The sequence below is a fragment of the Camelus dromedarius genome, chromosome 6 (assembly GCF_036321535.1).
Source record: "Camelus dromedarius isolate mCamDro1 chromosome 6, mCamDro1.pat, whole genome shotgun sequence".
Taxonomy (NCBI): domain Eukaryota; kingdom Metazoa; phylum Chordata; class Mammalia; order Artiodactyla; family Camelidae; genus Camelus; species Camelus dromedarius.
In genome coordinates, this window is record NC_087441.1 from 90379177 (window position 1) to 90396171 (window position 16995).

General features: G+C 40.3%; 1 non-coding gene across 1 annotated transcript; it reads left to right on the top strand.

Annotated features, from left to right (window-relative positions):
• Nucleotides 1-751: 751 nt before the first annotated feature.
• TRNAS-AGA (transfer RNA serine (anticodon AGA)) lies at nt 752-824 on the top strand. Its single transcript has one exon. It is a non-coding gene; the product is annotated as a tRNA-Ser (tRNA).
• Nucleotides 825-16995: the final 16171 nt, after the last annotated feature.

A 16995-nucleotide genomic window follows, 5' to 3' on the forward strand; every position in this document is an offset into this window, starting at 1 on the left:
AAGTGCTGTGTGGGATGGAGGGAGGAGTGCCAGGATCAGACACCAGGCAGGCAGACAGGCAGTGACGACATCTGTGCAGTGCAGGTGCCATGGAACTGAGCCAAAGGGAGGCGGGTTTTGGAGCAGGGAGCCTGGGCAGTGATGTGTTGTTCATAAGAAGATCCTGGGCTCTGGATCCAAGAAGTCATTGGCTTGATTCCTGACCCCAACCCTCATGTTGGGCAAGTGTTTGAAGCTTTGTGTGCCTCTGTTTCTTGGTGTCCCAAATAGGGACAATAGTAGCAATTACCTCTGAGAGTCAGGAGGGCATTTATAGATGTCATTTCATTACTCTCACAGCAGCCCACAAGCACCGTTCTAGGTCCCCCATTTTACACGTGGCAGATGGGTAGCTTTTTAATCAGTAATCACGCAGTTAAGAATGGTCAGAGCCGGCATTTGAATTTGATCCCTGTGTCCAGATTATTTCTATTCTCACTCAGTATTACTGGAAATCTAGTAAAGTCGGAACAAACACTGCTGGGAAGTGGGTGCTTGAAACATGTTTGTCGTCTTCGCCATTGGGAAGTGTTGAGTTCATGTTCCTCACAGCACTTCCGAGGCTCCCTGTGTCTCTGGCTGCCCCTGGTGGGGTCTGCAGTGATCTGGGCATCTTCTCCTTGATCTCTACCCCAAGGTTCTCTGCTCTCTACAGGTTGAGTCTCAACCCTGACTGCTCAGTAGAGCTAATGTCTAAAAACAAAAAAGGTGGGGAGGGTACAGCTCAGTGGTAGAGCCCATGCTTAGAATGCAAGAGGTCCTGGGTTCAATTCCCAGTACCTCCATTAAAATAAATAAAACTAACTACCTCCCAAAAAAGGAAAGACGTATTTAAAAAACAATAAACAGTACAAAGTCCCCACTCCAGGCTGGAGCACACTATTTTTTAAAGGCTCCCAGATGCTTCCCATGTGCAGGAGGGTGAGAGCTACCCCTCCACACCTCTTCTCTTGAGCTTGTCCACTCACACCCATTATCCTCTTGAAACAGGAAAACTACTTGGCTCAGCCTAGAACTTTCTCCTGATTTCTAGACTTTGATTTGCCTACTGGACATCTCTCCTGGAGCCCACAGGCACCCACCCAGAACTGAATCAGTTGTCTCCTCTCATGGCTTGCCCCTCTTCCTGCCCTTCTTATTTCAGGGAATGGTACTATAATTTAAGACACTGCCAAAGCAAGAAAGCTGCCCGGCATCTTTGACCACTTCCTTCCCTTCCATCACACCTGTGGCCAATCCATCCACCTGCTTAAATGTTTTCTTCTCTCTCCTCCTGGCGGGGCCTCAGCAGGCCTTCACATGAACCTGCCAATAGGTCTCCCTGCCTCTATCTTGTCTCTTTCTTGATCACTTTGCATGTCTCCTCTACTTTGGAGGCACACAGAGTCCTTTGTGATGTGCACCTGTGACCTCTCCACCTGGTTGCCTCACCTGCTTCCCACACCCTGTGCTCACTTCTAGACTATTTGGAGTTCCTGGAAGGGACCTGGCTCTCTTTGGCCTCCCACCATTGCATGTGCAGCTCTCCAGGGAGAAATTGCCTTAATATTATACTTTCACCTGATAACTTCTAGGGCATCTCAGAACTCACCACAGTGGTTCCCTCCTCTGGGAAAGCCTTGGCTACAGTTCTGGCTCTCTGCCCCTAGCACCCTCTGCTGACTGTTATCCAAGACCTCTTAACACGCCTCCTCAGCCTTCATTTCATGATGACTTCTGTGCACCTAGGAGCTCCCGGAAGCAGGGACTGTGTCTCTTTTCTCTTTATTCTCAGGGCATGGTAGAGACTCAGGTATAATGGTGGAGGGAACAGTGGTTATTCTGAAATTTCTCTGTAGTTGGGGCCTAGGGGTAACAGTCTGGTTGGAAGAAGGGCTTAGGTGATTTACCCTGAAGCCACATTTTCAATTAACATTTCATGTTGTTTTTGTCTACTATTTGAAGTGTTGAGTCTTAAAACAGAATGACGATTTCTAAAAATTACTTTACAGAAGATTGAGGAAAATGGCAGTTTCCCATATTTAAGAATATTATTTAAATTCTGTGTGACTGGGGTTGTGGAATAGAAATGCAGGGGCTACTAAAGCATTCTCATCCCCTTCCCTACCCTCAGGTCCTTCGGACAGAAGAGACAGAGTGATGTGAGGAGAAGACTTGGAGGGTGGACCATGCACTGCTTTTAAATTATGACAGTTACTTGTGCTTTTTTTTAACTTTCTTTTGTAATGGAGGTACTGGGGTTTGAACCCAGGACCTTGTACATGCTAAGCACGTGCTCTACCACTGAGCTATACCCACCCTTCCCCCCGATATTTGTGTTTTTAGTGGGCATAATGTGCTTGTAGCAGGTACTTTGGCATCAGACACAGTCACCTGCCTCTGACCATCACATTAATACCTTTCCCCTGAGCTAGAGAGCTAGATATTCTGTTTTCACAAGTTCAATAAATTATCTACATTTTCCTTTTTCTTAAAAGAAAGGCATTAACTCATGTTTCTCTTTAGTATCGCCTATAAATAAAATGTGATTTTATTAATCATTTACCAAAGTGTTAAGTGTAATAAATATTAAGTACAGATTTCTGAAGCATCAGTCCTCACTGAAGATCCACATTCTGCTGTTCTCTCTCTGTGTTAGTCACCATACTTCTGGAGTTCTGGAAGCGGCGCCAGGCAGAACTTGAGTACAAATGGGACAGGGTTGAGCAGGAAGAACAAGTCTGGTCAGAATAGGAGGTGTGGTGTCCCCACGTGGAGATAGATGAGATTACCCAGGAAAAGCAGGCGCTGATTAGATGCACTTTAGTCTGTTTACTTTTGGAGTTGTCCGCCTTGGCTGCATGTTGGAATCACCAGGGGACCTTAAAAAATGTTGGTGCTTGGATTCCATCACTGCAAACTCCGATGGTACTTAGTGGCCTGGGGTGCATTCTGGCATAGGGAAGTTTTTAAAGCTCCTCTGGTTATTCTAATGTGCAGCCAAGGTGAAGGAGCACTGCCTGGAATGGTGGACACAGAAGAGAAGTGTGGTCCTTCCTTCATAATAACAGTAAAAAGGGGGAAAAGGAAAAGTCTGGTAATTGTATAAGAAAAGAGGCATTGAATTGTATCCTTTCATAACACCAATAAAAAAATGCAAAATATAAATTAGCCGCTATGACATAGATGTAGAAAGAAAGACACATTGGTTTTTATAGTTGACTCCCATTTTTTCACATGTGCCTTCATTATTGCGGCCTCCTTTTCATCATAGACTAGGTGCCCTTTTGCTTGAACTAAGTCCTGATCACTGCTCCCCCTTCCTTTTGGGATGTGCACAAAGCAGCGTGGCTCTCATCCTAAAGTCAGAGAAAGGGTAGAAGAAGCAGGGAAACCTTTGTTGAGGTGCCATCAGTGTTTGTGCACTGAGCTAGGCATTTTATATAATTGGAAATGTAAATTTATTGCTGCCACTCCTGCTGCAAAATTAAAAAAAATAAAACTATATATCTTTGTATCAACCTTCCAGAGCTATGAAATGATGATTTTTTGAGTCACCTGTATTATTGCTTCTTTCCATCAGCTGAGATAATTTAGAGCTGATGGTACTTGCAGTCAGCAGCAGCAGGACAGCAGGTTGTGAGCATGAATAACTCTTGGAAATAAAATGCTTTTACTAGGAGCATCTGAAAATGTCTCCAACTATAGATTTTATAAATTGAATCACAGATCTACAGAACGTTGGCACTGAAAAGGTCTGGAGGGAACAGGTCAAACTCCTCTTTTTATAAATGGAAAAAAAATGAGGTTCAGCTACCAATAGAAAGTGACATTTGCCTTTTAAAATGTAATAAGCTTCTAATAATCCCCATTATGAATAGTTCCCATTGTTTACAACTGAAGATGGCGGTCAAAGCATATGTTTGTGAAAGACTGTAAATTCAGAGATGAAAGCTGAAACTTAGACAAAATTAGATGTTCATAATGTTTTTGAGTCCTGAAAAACAAAAACGTATCATATTGGCAGAATACAAAAAATACTGAAGAAAAGTTTTTTGGTCATTTAAACTGCCAATTTTAAATTTAAAATTGCCAACTAATAAGTTTAAATTTTCATTGGAACATACTTGTTGAAAAATTGAAGATGAAGATTCATTTCACTTTATCATTCTTCCTTATTTAAAAAAATTTTTAATTTTTTTTAGTTTTTTAATTGAAGTGTTTTATTTTAATTGCAAATGCATGCTCCATTTTTTAGAGATTCCAGCATTGTGGTAGTGAGACCTTGGGAATGAAGTTGCCTAAATTCATATTTGAGCACAGCAGCTTGCTTCCTGAGTGATTTTGGACAACTTAACTTCTCTGTGCCATAGTTTCCTATAAAATAAGAATAGGAGAGTTCCTCATGACTGTGGTAAGGACGGGTCGAATTAATGTACAGAATCTACTTGGAAGACTTCCTGGCACAGAGGAGGGGCCATGTACTTAGCTACAGGTATTATTATACTCCTGCTGCTTTTATAATCCAGGTAAACCTTGAGTCTTACTGATATCATCTCTAAAAAACATCTAAATATAAACTCTAAAATGGAAACTCTAAAACTTCATAGTTGTAGCTAATTAACACACAAAGCCCAACCAAGAAACACACAGTGGAGACCAGTTAGCTGCAGACACCTGTGAAACTTTCTGTCCTGCATGGACTCTAAGCTGTCACTTCAGTCACTTCTGAAATCTAAGGCAAGCTCAGGAATAGAGCTTTACAGCTTGGCCTCGTCAGGTACCCAGACCCCTAAGCTCAGACCATGGCAGGGAAACAGTTTGCTGTTCACATGTGCATTTTCAAAAAATATTATTAAAATGAACACTGTACGTATTTTGTTGTGTGTTTGACATCATTAACAGAAAAGAAAAGAAAAGAAAAAAAAAAAAAAGGAAAAAAACCCATGCAGTAAAAAAATAAGGAGGCTATGTCTGAAAATTATTTTTTTTTTTAAATTATGCTTAGGATTTAGTGACCAGTTAGGAGAAAAATCATTTCATTGGTGTAATCCCTTGATTGACTAAACATTTTTTTTAATTAGGAAGAAGAGCGTGTTCCTTTTACCACCTGGGGAAAGTGTATACATATAACCCTTTGTGCAAGTGCTCTTTTTCTGGGTAAGAATCTGCCACAGACTTCTTAAAATCTAATGTGAAATGCTGAGGAAACTGAAAGTCAAGATGGGGAATATGTAGTCTCATAGAGAAAACTGTTTCCAGAGAACACCTCAGCCAATGCAGGGCTCCAATCTGGAGGTTCCAGAGTCTCTTCTGCTCACAGTGCTTCCCCCAGTTCTTTTCAACTCATTTGTTCAAATCAGATCAGTGCTTTAGGATTCTCCAGGTTCTGATTAAGAGACCAGATGGAGGCATTAAGAATTCTAAAATTTTCCAAGAGTAACAACCAAGGTAAAATGTCTAGGAATAGCCTAACAAAAGGATAGTAGGAACTGTCAAAAAAAATTAAATAAATAAAAACTACTGAAAGACATAAAAGAAGCTTTAATCACATGATTCTAGATTAAAAGATCATATCTCCAAAATATCAGAAGTTATAAAATTGATTTGTGGTTTATTGTGAATAAAATCATATTACTAATATAATAATTAATAAGACAATGAGAGTGTTACTAGCTCAAGAATAGCCAGATTAGAAAATAGGACAGGAAGTCCAGATATGGTTTCTGATATCAATAATAATTTAATATATGAGATGGAAGGCATTACAAATCAGGGAGATAAATAAAGATTATTCAATAAATGGAACATATGATAGCTAATTGAGGGGAAAAGAAAAGATTGAAATAAAACAGTGAACCATATATTGTGAGAAATTCCAGAAATATTTTAAAAAGTAACACAATTAGAAAAAAACTAGAAATAAATATGGATGAATATACAACCTCTAGATGAGCAGTAAGTTTCAGAGGAAAATATATAAAGATTTCCATGCATCAGAAGCATCCTAATTTTAAACAAAACAGCAGAGGATGTTATTTGTTTACAAATCCGACAAGGGGCTAATTCCTTCAATACACAGAGAGTTCAGATCACTTCAAACGTAACACCAAAAAATCTCAAGAGCGTAGAAGGCAGAGAAGATGAACACATATTCACAAAGGAAAAAATAGATGTCACACTCCAATAGTAATTCAGTCAGTGCACATCAGAATGAAATAGTTTTCCACCTCTCAAGTGACACAGCTCTGTTTATGAGAATGAAGAGCCAGTGATCACCAATCCCATGCCTAGGCTACTGGATAGTTTTTGTGAAGTATGGTTGATTTACAATGCTGTGTTAGTTTCTGGTGTACTCCTCCAGCCTTCTTAGAGAGCAGTCTGGCAGTTCATATCAAGAGTCAAAAATATTCATATGCTTTAATCCACTAATTCAGCTTTGAAAAACTTTTAATAAGGAAGTATTTCAAAATGGCAGGGAAAAGTCAGTATGGATGAAAGTCACAGACATACTTTTAGATGTATATATATATATAAAATCTCAGCCAAAATATTCTTCCAACACTTCACATAGTAGAATATTTTGCAGTCATGAAAAAGTGTGTCCATGAATATATTTTATGACATGTCAAAGTGTTATGCTTATGATAGGCTTGAGAATAAAATTAATATATAAAATGATTTTTAATATACAAACAATGCACAGTTCTGAAGGAATTATGTCTATAGGTAGAAGCATTTTTCTTATTTTATTTTTTATTCATTTTCAGAGTTGGAGTTTTTTGATTGTAGGTGACAAAATCAATCTCCAATGTGTTTAAACAACAACCAAAAAATGGGGATGCATGGGATTTATTGGTTCCTGTAAATGAAAATCTCAGGTCTGAGGTCTGGCTTCAGTCAAGGAGAGATACTGTAGCCCAGATGATGTCAAGGGCTGCTTTTGACCTGCCTTCATTCTGTGTCCAAGGATGTCTCAGCATGCTGCTTCTAGGCACTCAGCATCACAGATCACACATCCATCCAAGCCAAGAGAGGTCTCTTTTGGCAGCTTCCTCTCTTGATAGAGGAAGCTCATCATTCACATGGGCACCAGCACGTATCTCCTCACATAACAGTGACTTTTACTGTGTTATTTGCCAATTCTCAAATCATGTGTGAGACCAATAGAATGAGGGGTATTATTTGTCTTAAACCAACTGAGATCTACCTCTGGTGCTTCAGAAAGAGTGTGTCAATCAAGCTTAAATCACAGGACTAAAGATAGAAGGGAAGTTATTTATCCTAAAGCAAAATCTGGGTCCTCTTCTAAGACTGGGGACAGCTCCAGGACAGCAGTTCTGTCCACTACTGAGTACTTTCAAATTTTCATTAATGAGCAAATATTAAAGTTATGACCAGAAAAGATGATAAGTAAGAAGAAACTTGAGGAAGGAGAATGGAAAGCTTTCCTGTTTCTTAAGAAATATTGAACCCATTAAGTTCTTGGAAGAAAAATGGAAATGTGTCAAGTTTGTATAAGTTCTGAAATGAATTAGAATTGATTTCACAGTCCATGTAGGAGGCAGTGCTAAACGGTTAGTGTGTCTTTGGGCTCTTTGAGTATTTCAGTTCTTTCACTTAATAGTTGTTTCATTTGGGGCAAATTGCATCATCTCCACGTGGATCTATTTCCTCGTCTGTAAAAGAGATATAATATTACCTTTCCCACAGGGTGATTGTGAGGATTTAGGAAAAATAGATCTGTGCTGAAGCAATAGTAAGCATTTAAAGAATTTAACTATTTTGATTAATTAATACATAATTAAAAAATTTATTATGCAGACTTTTTAAAAATGCATACTATTTAAATGGCCTATATGTGTTGTACAAGAGAGGAAAGCTTAATATACCTTCTATAATACATTTTTCTCAGCCTTAACTAATTTTCACATTTAATCACACACACACACCAAAATATTATTCCTTTCACAAGCATGAAGCCTTAACTGTGAAGAAAAGGATAATGAAAGAGAGTAGAGGAGGAAATAAAATGCTTTCTCTACAAACTGATGGCTTAAAAACTAAGAAAAAAAACACCTTTTTAAGACTTTGGTCACCATATTCACAGCTAATAATTAGGTAGAGTTTTTCACATGCCTGTGATTAATATTCTAATTGTTTTCACAATTAGTAAATCATTGACTCATCACAATAATCCTATAAATTGCTATTATTATCCCCCCATTATATGGGTGAGGAGATTGAAGCCCCTAGAGGTTAAGAAATTTGCACAAGGCCCCACAGCTAGCATCAGAGCTGGGATCCAGAGGCAGGAGTGTGGCTCCAGGAGGGGCTTGTAAACACTCCCTCTGCTCTCTCCTGCAGGTGCCAGCCAGCCTCCCGCTATTACTGTAAATAACATGATGTGGTTTACTTAGTCTTGAAATTCACATTCTTTGGAGCTTTCTCTCTGGGGAAGCCATCAGGAGCAGCCAGGGACACTGAGACATGCTTCTGGACTATGACCAAGAAGATAGATGGAAGGAAATCAGTTTAAAAATGGGATCTTTAATGTGTATTCTTCAGTGGCCAAAAAAAAACCTGCCTAGTGAGGAACTGAAACCCTATCAGCCACGTGCAAATTATGCTTCACACCCCCATTGCCCTTGGGTCCACACAGTCAGAACTACAATGGATCAGGGACATGAATCTTGTGCAAATGCAGGGAGTATGAATACCTGCCATTTTAAAATCTCAAGGAGTATGAAAAGCATGTGAAGCTTTCATCAACAGAGATCTGCTGTCATTTCCAGTGTTTCCCTCAGGACATGTCCACAGCTTCACTGGTCCTATTCAGAATGAAGACGACAGCTAGCACCTGCTGGCCCCTGAATCAGTGATAGGTTCTCCCTTTAAAGGAAGCATATCCCCTTCACGGGTTACAACTATTTCATAACCTATGTAATTCTATAGATGTAGAAGGGATATTTTCATTGGTTCTGCTATCACAGACTTGTCTCCAAAAGAACATGTCACCAGTTACTCCATTTTCACCCATTTAAAGATATACTTAACAGGCTTCCTTCTTTAGTGCAGTTTTAGATTTACAGAAAAATTCACAGAAAGTGGAGTTCCCATATATTCCCTATGCTCTGCACACAGCTGCTCCTGCTGTCAGCATGTTACATTAGTGAATGCACTCATTCTTTTTGACATCCTTCATTCCTCCTACCCTAAAGATTAACGTACCTGATATTCACATCTCTTGTGGCATTTATGTGTGATTTACATCACTTCTCACGTTTATTTGAGGTTTAGAGCACATGCATGTTGTCTGTTTAAGCGTGGGTTGGGGCAAGTTTTCTGTGTAAAAATATGATCATTAGTGAGTCTCATGCTGCTGGGTTTTTGGGTTGTCAGGTCCTGTTCACCATTGCTTCAGTTATTGGGATCATTGTCTACGGACTCTCAGTGTTCATTGTATTTTCTGCAAAACTTCCCAAGAACCTGCATGGAAGAGACCCAATCCAGAAGTACCTGACTGTGCAGATGGGCCACGCCCATCACTGCTTCTCTCATCAGTTTTATCATCATTGTGACCCTGAAGGCAGTATATGAGAAAGTGGCAATCATGAGGACTGACTCTGGTAAGCTCCTACTGCAGCTGAGGTCATTTCTACACCACTTTTAGAACCAGGTCAAAACAGAAACTGTATCTTTTGGGCACTTCAATTCCAGTACATTACAGTCTTTAGAAAACGTCAAGTGTAAACGTATTTTCTCTAGCCTATATGAGAAGTGAATTAGCTCCGGATTTGCATTAGTTAAAGGGACAAAGCAAGCATTAGAATGTCCAAGCTCTGTGTAAAGAGGTCAGTGCTGAATAGTATTTTCAATTACATTAGATCATGTACCCTATTGTTGAAAGTAAATAGTCTCGTTATTGCAAATAAGTGGAAGAGGGTCATGGTTCCAGTGGCAGATTTGCTCATGTGTTACGGAGAGGACAAGTAATCACAGTGTTATGTGTCTTTCCCCGATGCTGTTCCTGTTAGTGTAGCTCCATTCTCATCATCTATAGCTTCTATAATAAATGTTTCTTCTCTCTGGCTTTTATCCCAGCCAGCGGCTTAGCGGCCCAAGTGCTTCCCACAAGCTGCATGTGGCTGGGTCATTCTCCCAGTGGTCTGCTCAGTAGTCATCTTCTGAAAACACTAAGACCAATTTAAATTCTAAACTAGGAGGATGACCTGTTTTATGTTCCCCAAATTCTTCTAGCAAGTTTCCCCGTGTTTTGTTTGTTTTCTTCAATAGTCCTACCTTCCTGCCGTTCAGGGAGACAAGAGAATATCATTTAGCAGGATGTTCAGAAGTAGTTTTCTATCAACTTACACCTGACAGAGGACAGTTCTTGCCCATTGGATACTGTTGTGCTTACAAATTTTAAGGAAGAGCTGACTATTTTTTTTGCCTTGTGGGATATTGTGTTCATAGTGTGAGAAACTCTTACAACAGTGTGTACACTTGGAATTAACATAGTAGCTATGTTAAGGAATTCAAAACAGCTTAAATGAAAACAGTGTGAATTGTGTATATATATATATATATTTTTACCGTGTTAACTCATGTATCCGTGGATTTGATTAGTCTCAAAGCTGTTCACAGCTTTAGAGACTTAACTTTTCTTTATTCTAGCTGCAGAGCTCCCAAGGACCAGAATGACTATGAGAACAACCTAGCCATGGAGGTGTTCTTGTTCCAGTTTGTCAACTACTACTCTTCGTGTTTCTACATCACATTCTTTAAGGGCAGATTTGTGACTTATCCAGGAGATCCGAAGTATTGGCTGTGAAAATACAGAAATGAAGTGCTGTGAATACAGCTTTGTGTTCTGACAGTCTAACCTGGTTCATGTTTTCCCCTAGTTGCTCAAAGAAGAGTGTCTTTACTGTCTGTTCCTTAGATTTTTTTAGCCAGAAAATAATGACTTTATTTCATGTTATAGCTATCTAAAATTTAAATGATATTTTCTTTCTAATATTCCAGTGTGACCCAGGTGGCTGTCTCCTTGAACTGATGACACAGCTGACAATAATCATGGGAGGACAGTCAATCTGGAATAACACACAAGAGGTGTTACTTCCGTGAATACTAAGTCATGTGATGTTGGGGTGAGAATGGCCCACCCATCCAAGTCATTTTCCTGCATGCTCATCTCTAAAACAGGGGAGACTCTGCTTATTAAAGATAAGAAGATCCATCCAACAGTGTAAACGTACCTGCTGTTTAATAATTATGCTTAAATACCTTCTTTTTATGTTTAAATTAAATCCCCAAGTGCTATAATTTCTGCTTATTAACCCATCACTGGGGGCTGACTGATCAGAGCCCTTTGAGAGATGGCCTTTGTTGGGGCTGTGAGCTAAGATTTCCCAGAACTTCCCACAACTTTCTCCTCCTTTTATACATGCATTTAAAAATGCATAACAGGAATTTGTTGAGTGCCTAGTATGTGCTAGTCACTGTATTAAGTGTTGTACATATATGTGTGTGTGCGTGTGTGTGTATAATTTAATCACCCAAACAATCCTTATTCTTATCTCCCTTTTGCAAATGAAGATCCTGTGGCTTAAAGAGGGTAAGTGATTTGCCCAAGCTCTCATTGCCAATAAGAGACCACTGTGGGACTCAGATGTAAGACCCTATTTCTCTGAATCCATGTTCTTCTAAGAACAGAGGCTCTCTTGGGGTCCTAAGGCACAGGGTTACATAATGTTTTAAGAGACACTTGTCTAAAATAATAACTACAGAGGTTTTGACTTACTGTTCTCTTCCTAAAAATGAGAAAAGCAGATATTAGCTAAGGTCACACTGTCCTTTAGATTTTCACATAAGCCCAATCCCATATCAAGGTGGACAGTCCAGTGTTATCTGCAATTTCTGCACAATTCAAGGAGCTTACTGTATTCACTTTCTGTTGCTGCTGTAACAAGTATCCCCAAGCGTCATGGTAGTAGGAAGAAAAAAGAAAAAGTCTCCACTAAACAACACAAATTATACCTCCTAGGGTTCTTGAATGCAGAAGCCTGCTGAAGTCAAGGTGTTGGCAGGGCTGTTTCTGAAGGCCCCAGGGGAACCTGTATCTTTGCCTCTTCTGGCTTCCAGAGGCCACCTGTGTCTCTTGGCCTGTGACCTATTTTCTCTCTCTCAAGGTCAGCACGGTGTGCCTCTGACTCTGATTCTGTGGTCATATCTCCTCTCCTCTCTCCCCTCTTCTGCCTCCCTCTTCCTCCTTTAATGACCCTGGCGATTACACTGGGCCCACCTCTCTCTTAGAGTTGGCTGGTTAGCAACCTTAACTGCATCTGCAACCATAGTCCCCCTTTGCCAGGGACCCTGACCTCTTCATATGTTCTGGGGATTAGGACATGGACATCTTTGGGGGGGACCATTTTTCTGCCTACCATGCTAACCTTTTTAGGATAATGTTTGGCTTTCAGTTTCTGTTCTCACAAAACTGTTGATCTCTCTTCTGTCTTGCCTTCCACACCAGCATTCTTCTCCTGGTCAACCTAACTGCAGAGCTCACCCCTCTCTGTGGTGTCCCCCAAAACCACTTACACAAGCAAGCCTTACTGATGTTTGGAGCATGGAGGAGAAACTCAAACAACTTGAATTTGAAATAAAAAACATCCATCATTTTAAAATCTTCCATGCCACTATAAAAAATTTATTTTTTAACTTCTTTTTTTAATTTTTAAACTATTTTAAACTTTGTTACTTTTTTAAAACTTTACTTTTTTTCTTATCATCCTTCATTGTAAGCTCCAGAAACCTGCTATTCTGCCCACCACACCCAACTTCCCTTTCATTGTTTCTCCTCCCTTCCCTAAACCTTCCTTCTCTCTCCCTTATTACCAAGTTTCTGTCCATTCTCTTTATAGGGCAGTTAAATTATTTTTTCTTTCTTTCTTTCTGTTTTTGCAGAGTGAACAACTTTGGGTGTCAGTGTGTCCTTCCACATTTCTTCACAAGGGCTTCATCTTTCAGGTTCAGTATGGATTACTGGGGCCTGTCTCTAAACAAAGGCATTTCCCTTGTCCCCCAGCTCACAACACCCCTCAAAAAAAAGATTCTGATCTTTGCTGTGAAATGAATCTTTTTTTTCCCTACTGTGCAGTGCACAACTCTTACACTGAGCCCACAGTCAGATTTTTCCAGAGGAGTAAATGTAGCTCATGTGCAAATAATACTATTTTTCTCTGTGAAAAGAAATAGATCAAATAGAGGAAATACTAAACTCAGGTTACTCAAAAGCATTTCCTTAAGGAAATAGGTTAATTATTTAACACTAAATTTTGTTGAACCTGGTTGTCAGTGAGCTATTTTAACCAATGAAGGAGAAGGATATATTTCCTAAATTGGTACTGAGAAATTCATGTGAAATGAAACTTGCTCACATGAACTAGTTTAAAGTAAAGGATGCATTATAGTATCTGTGGTCTGTTTATTCTTTTGCTTAAGTAAGCTCATTGTTGTAGGTTCCAGTGAGCTGAACTTTGCCTCCATGTATTTCTACTATGGGCTAAAATATTTAGGGAATGTTTTTTGAATTATAATTCCCTTGTTTGAAAACCAGGAATGCTGAGTGGTAGCCAAGTTCGAGGGTGGCTTGTGTTTTCCTCACTGCCTCTTCTCTTTGTATAAGGTGACAGTTTCCTTCTTACTTTTTCATATTAAATCCTAACATACCAAATATCTATCAGTAATTCCTGCTATGCCAAAACTACACCCATCATCAAAAATACATAGGAAGGGAAAAGAAAACTTATCAAATTTAGCGACAATTTTCATGCTATTTAAATATGTCCAAAGGAACATAATGAAATGAAATAACTCACCTGCCTACACCCCCCAATTCCATGTGGGGCTCTTGAGTAGGATTCTGGGAGCAAATGAAGAAGGACAGTGAAGCCATGATCCAGGCTCCCACTGGGGCCTCCCCAGCACTTGGATCAGCACCTGGTATATAGTAGGTCTCAGTCCAAGCCTGCTGATGAGTGAGTGACTCACAGGCATCGAATGCATAATATCAGTGAATTAACAGCATTATTTGTAGGACTCAGAGAATAAGCTGAGAGCCCTGTGGCCTTCCCAGCCTCACATACTATTTTGATATTGGGATCATTTCTGGGAATGTTATTCTGTACTTGACAAAAGGCTAGTATGACTCCAGTGTTAAGCAACTTGCCCTGGAGAAATTTTAGGATAAAATATTAAGAAAAATAGTTAAATGCCCAAAATGGCATAGCATTGTCCTTTGGTGTTTAGATAATGTATGGCTGTAATTTTCTTACTTTATGTTTTCTACATTTTCCACCACGGGTATGCACTACTATATAATAAGAAAATCTCTCTTCTCCAGATATGATTTGGTTAGAGGATGAGGCAGAGACATATAATAAGAGAATCTTAAATACATGTGTCTGTAATTCACTCTTTAAATTCAGGAACAGGAAACTCAGGAATGAAATAGATTCAGAGAATCAAAGATACTTGTATTCAAGATTAGCAAGTGGGAGTGTCCTCAACAGAAATGGTGATTATCTATAATGCAGAGATTAAATGTGATAATGAAGGTACAAAGACAACATGAAGTAGAAAGTGCCACTGTGGCAAGCACTGAGTAAAGGGCAATTTACTATGATTATGCTAATCTGTGGTCAATTCCCAAGCAAATGATTGTGTAACCCCTGCTAGAGGGAGAAAGCTTCCAGCCTTGGCCAGAGAGGGGGGAGGATCCAGTGCCTGTATTTTTTAAAATGTCTACAGGTGCTTCGCATGTGCAAATTGATATCCCTGCACAAGAACCATAACCCAACAGAAAACCCAAAAGACCGAGGACAATGATGGGTAGACGACAGCCCAAGATTTTCTGCGACAGATGAGTGGTTCCACTCAGGAAGACTGAGAAAGAGGGTCAGAGTCTTAGCTAAGGACAAGCAAGTCGGGACTTCTAATATGACCTAATACCATCGGCGGGGGAGAGCATTTCAGCACAAGAAGTTATTGCCAGATGAGTTAGCATGGAAGTTTCATCCTGGATCCAAACCGTGATGGATTTAGGTCCTGGAGGGTAAAAGCCCTGTTTCCGTGGGACATGGACCGGATTCCACAAGAGGCTGAGACAGGAAGTATGAGGCAGAGAAAAATTCCCCCAAGAGACTCCCGAGTCTGGGTGCCAGGAAGGGTGATGGACGAGCGCGGTCCCAGGGCCACCCGCACCGCAGGGCTCCAAGTGGCTGTGGAGCTGCGTGCTCCTGGCCGAACCTCAGACCTGACTGCAGCACTCTGGGCTGCATACTGGGGAGCAGCTTCAGCAGCAGGCTGTCCCCGTCATTCTCGTAGGTGCTGCAGTGACCCCCAACCCTGTGGCCACGGTGTCCCCAAACCAAGGGTCTAACTGACTTCAGCCTTATTTACAGGTGGCCACAGCCAGTTAGCCTGTGCTGCTCAAAAGGAAGATCCCGCATTTTGATGTGTTAGGGGGGTTGCTAATACCTGGCCTGCTCTGAATCGTTTCATCCTGACAGCAGCCTGGGCAGTGGAAGTTTCATCTCCCAATTTTATTTCAACTTTTTTTGTTGAAAGTATAGTTGGTTTACAATATTGTGTTAATTCTTGGTGTACAGCATAGCGATTCAGTTATACGTACATATATATATATATATATATTCCTTGTCATATTCTTTTTCACTATCGGCTATTAAAATTTTTTGAATGTAGTTCCCTGTGCTATACAGTAGGACCTTGTTGTTTGATGCAAAACTTACTAAACAAGGTATTTGCAGACTAAACCTAGCCATGTATATGACAGAGTTGAGTTTATCTCAGGATTTAAATGTGGTTTTGATCTCCAGGATCTCTTTATCTACTTATCATAATTAAAGAGCATGTGGACCACTTCTCAGAAAAATGTTTTAAAATCTTAAGATTTAGAGAATAAAGAAGGAAGATAATTATACTGAAAAGCAGATATCAAAATATAGAAATGGACATTTGTGATACAGTAATATCTGAATTATTGGAAGAACGTGTTGAATAAGAGGATCCAGTGGTGGGTCTACTAACCGCAACTTTCTGCCATAGCAGTGAGTGTAAATCATCTTCTGAGATCTGCAACAATTGCATTTTGAATGTAAATAAAGTTAAATAACAAATAAGCCATGAAGTGTGAATTCAGATTCAGGGGTATCTTCAGTCCATATCCCCACCACTTCCCAGAGCTCCCTGCTCTTCCCCTAATGTCATTGAAAGCAGTGGGGAAAGTTTGTGAAGCGAAGGGCATGTTCCATTGCAAAGAAATCTCGTAGCAAACCTGGGAGCATGGCCAGGGAAAGGTTAAAGCTGAGATCAGAGGCAGTGGGAAACCTAGCAGGGGCAGCTCTTTACAAGTCACATCACATACTCTGTGTGTGTCCGTGTGTGTGTGCATATAGACATGTGTGCATGTACGGTGTATACACCGGCCTTTCGTGTGAAGCTGCCACTCTGTCCAAATTTGAAATCCATCCAAACGTGCAGTGCAGTCAGCCGAATCTTTGCCAGACGCTAAGTTGTCTGTTGTTGCTCTGTCTCTTCTCCTGAATTCCATGAGTAAGCCACGTGCTAGCTGTTGCTTTCAGGGACAACAGCTCTGTAGGCTACAGGCCCATGCCTTGTTTCACTGCCAACCCCAATTTCATTTCAGGACAAATTGCCATTTGAAATAGGGGTAAGCATTCAGTTGGCCCACAAGCCTCTGAGTGAGGAAAAAAGGTAACCTTAGAGACAGCTCTGTGGGACAGCATCCAGGAGGGGGCAGAGCACTAGGCTGTAAGTCGAGGCTGTGTTTCTTTTAAGCTCTGCACTGACTTTGAGGCGGCATGTCACTTCTCTGACCCTTGATTTATTCTGCTTAAATTAGGGCCTTGGACCTGTTTGATCAAAGTTAGA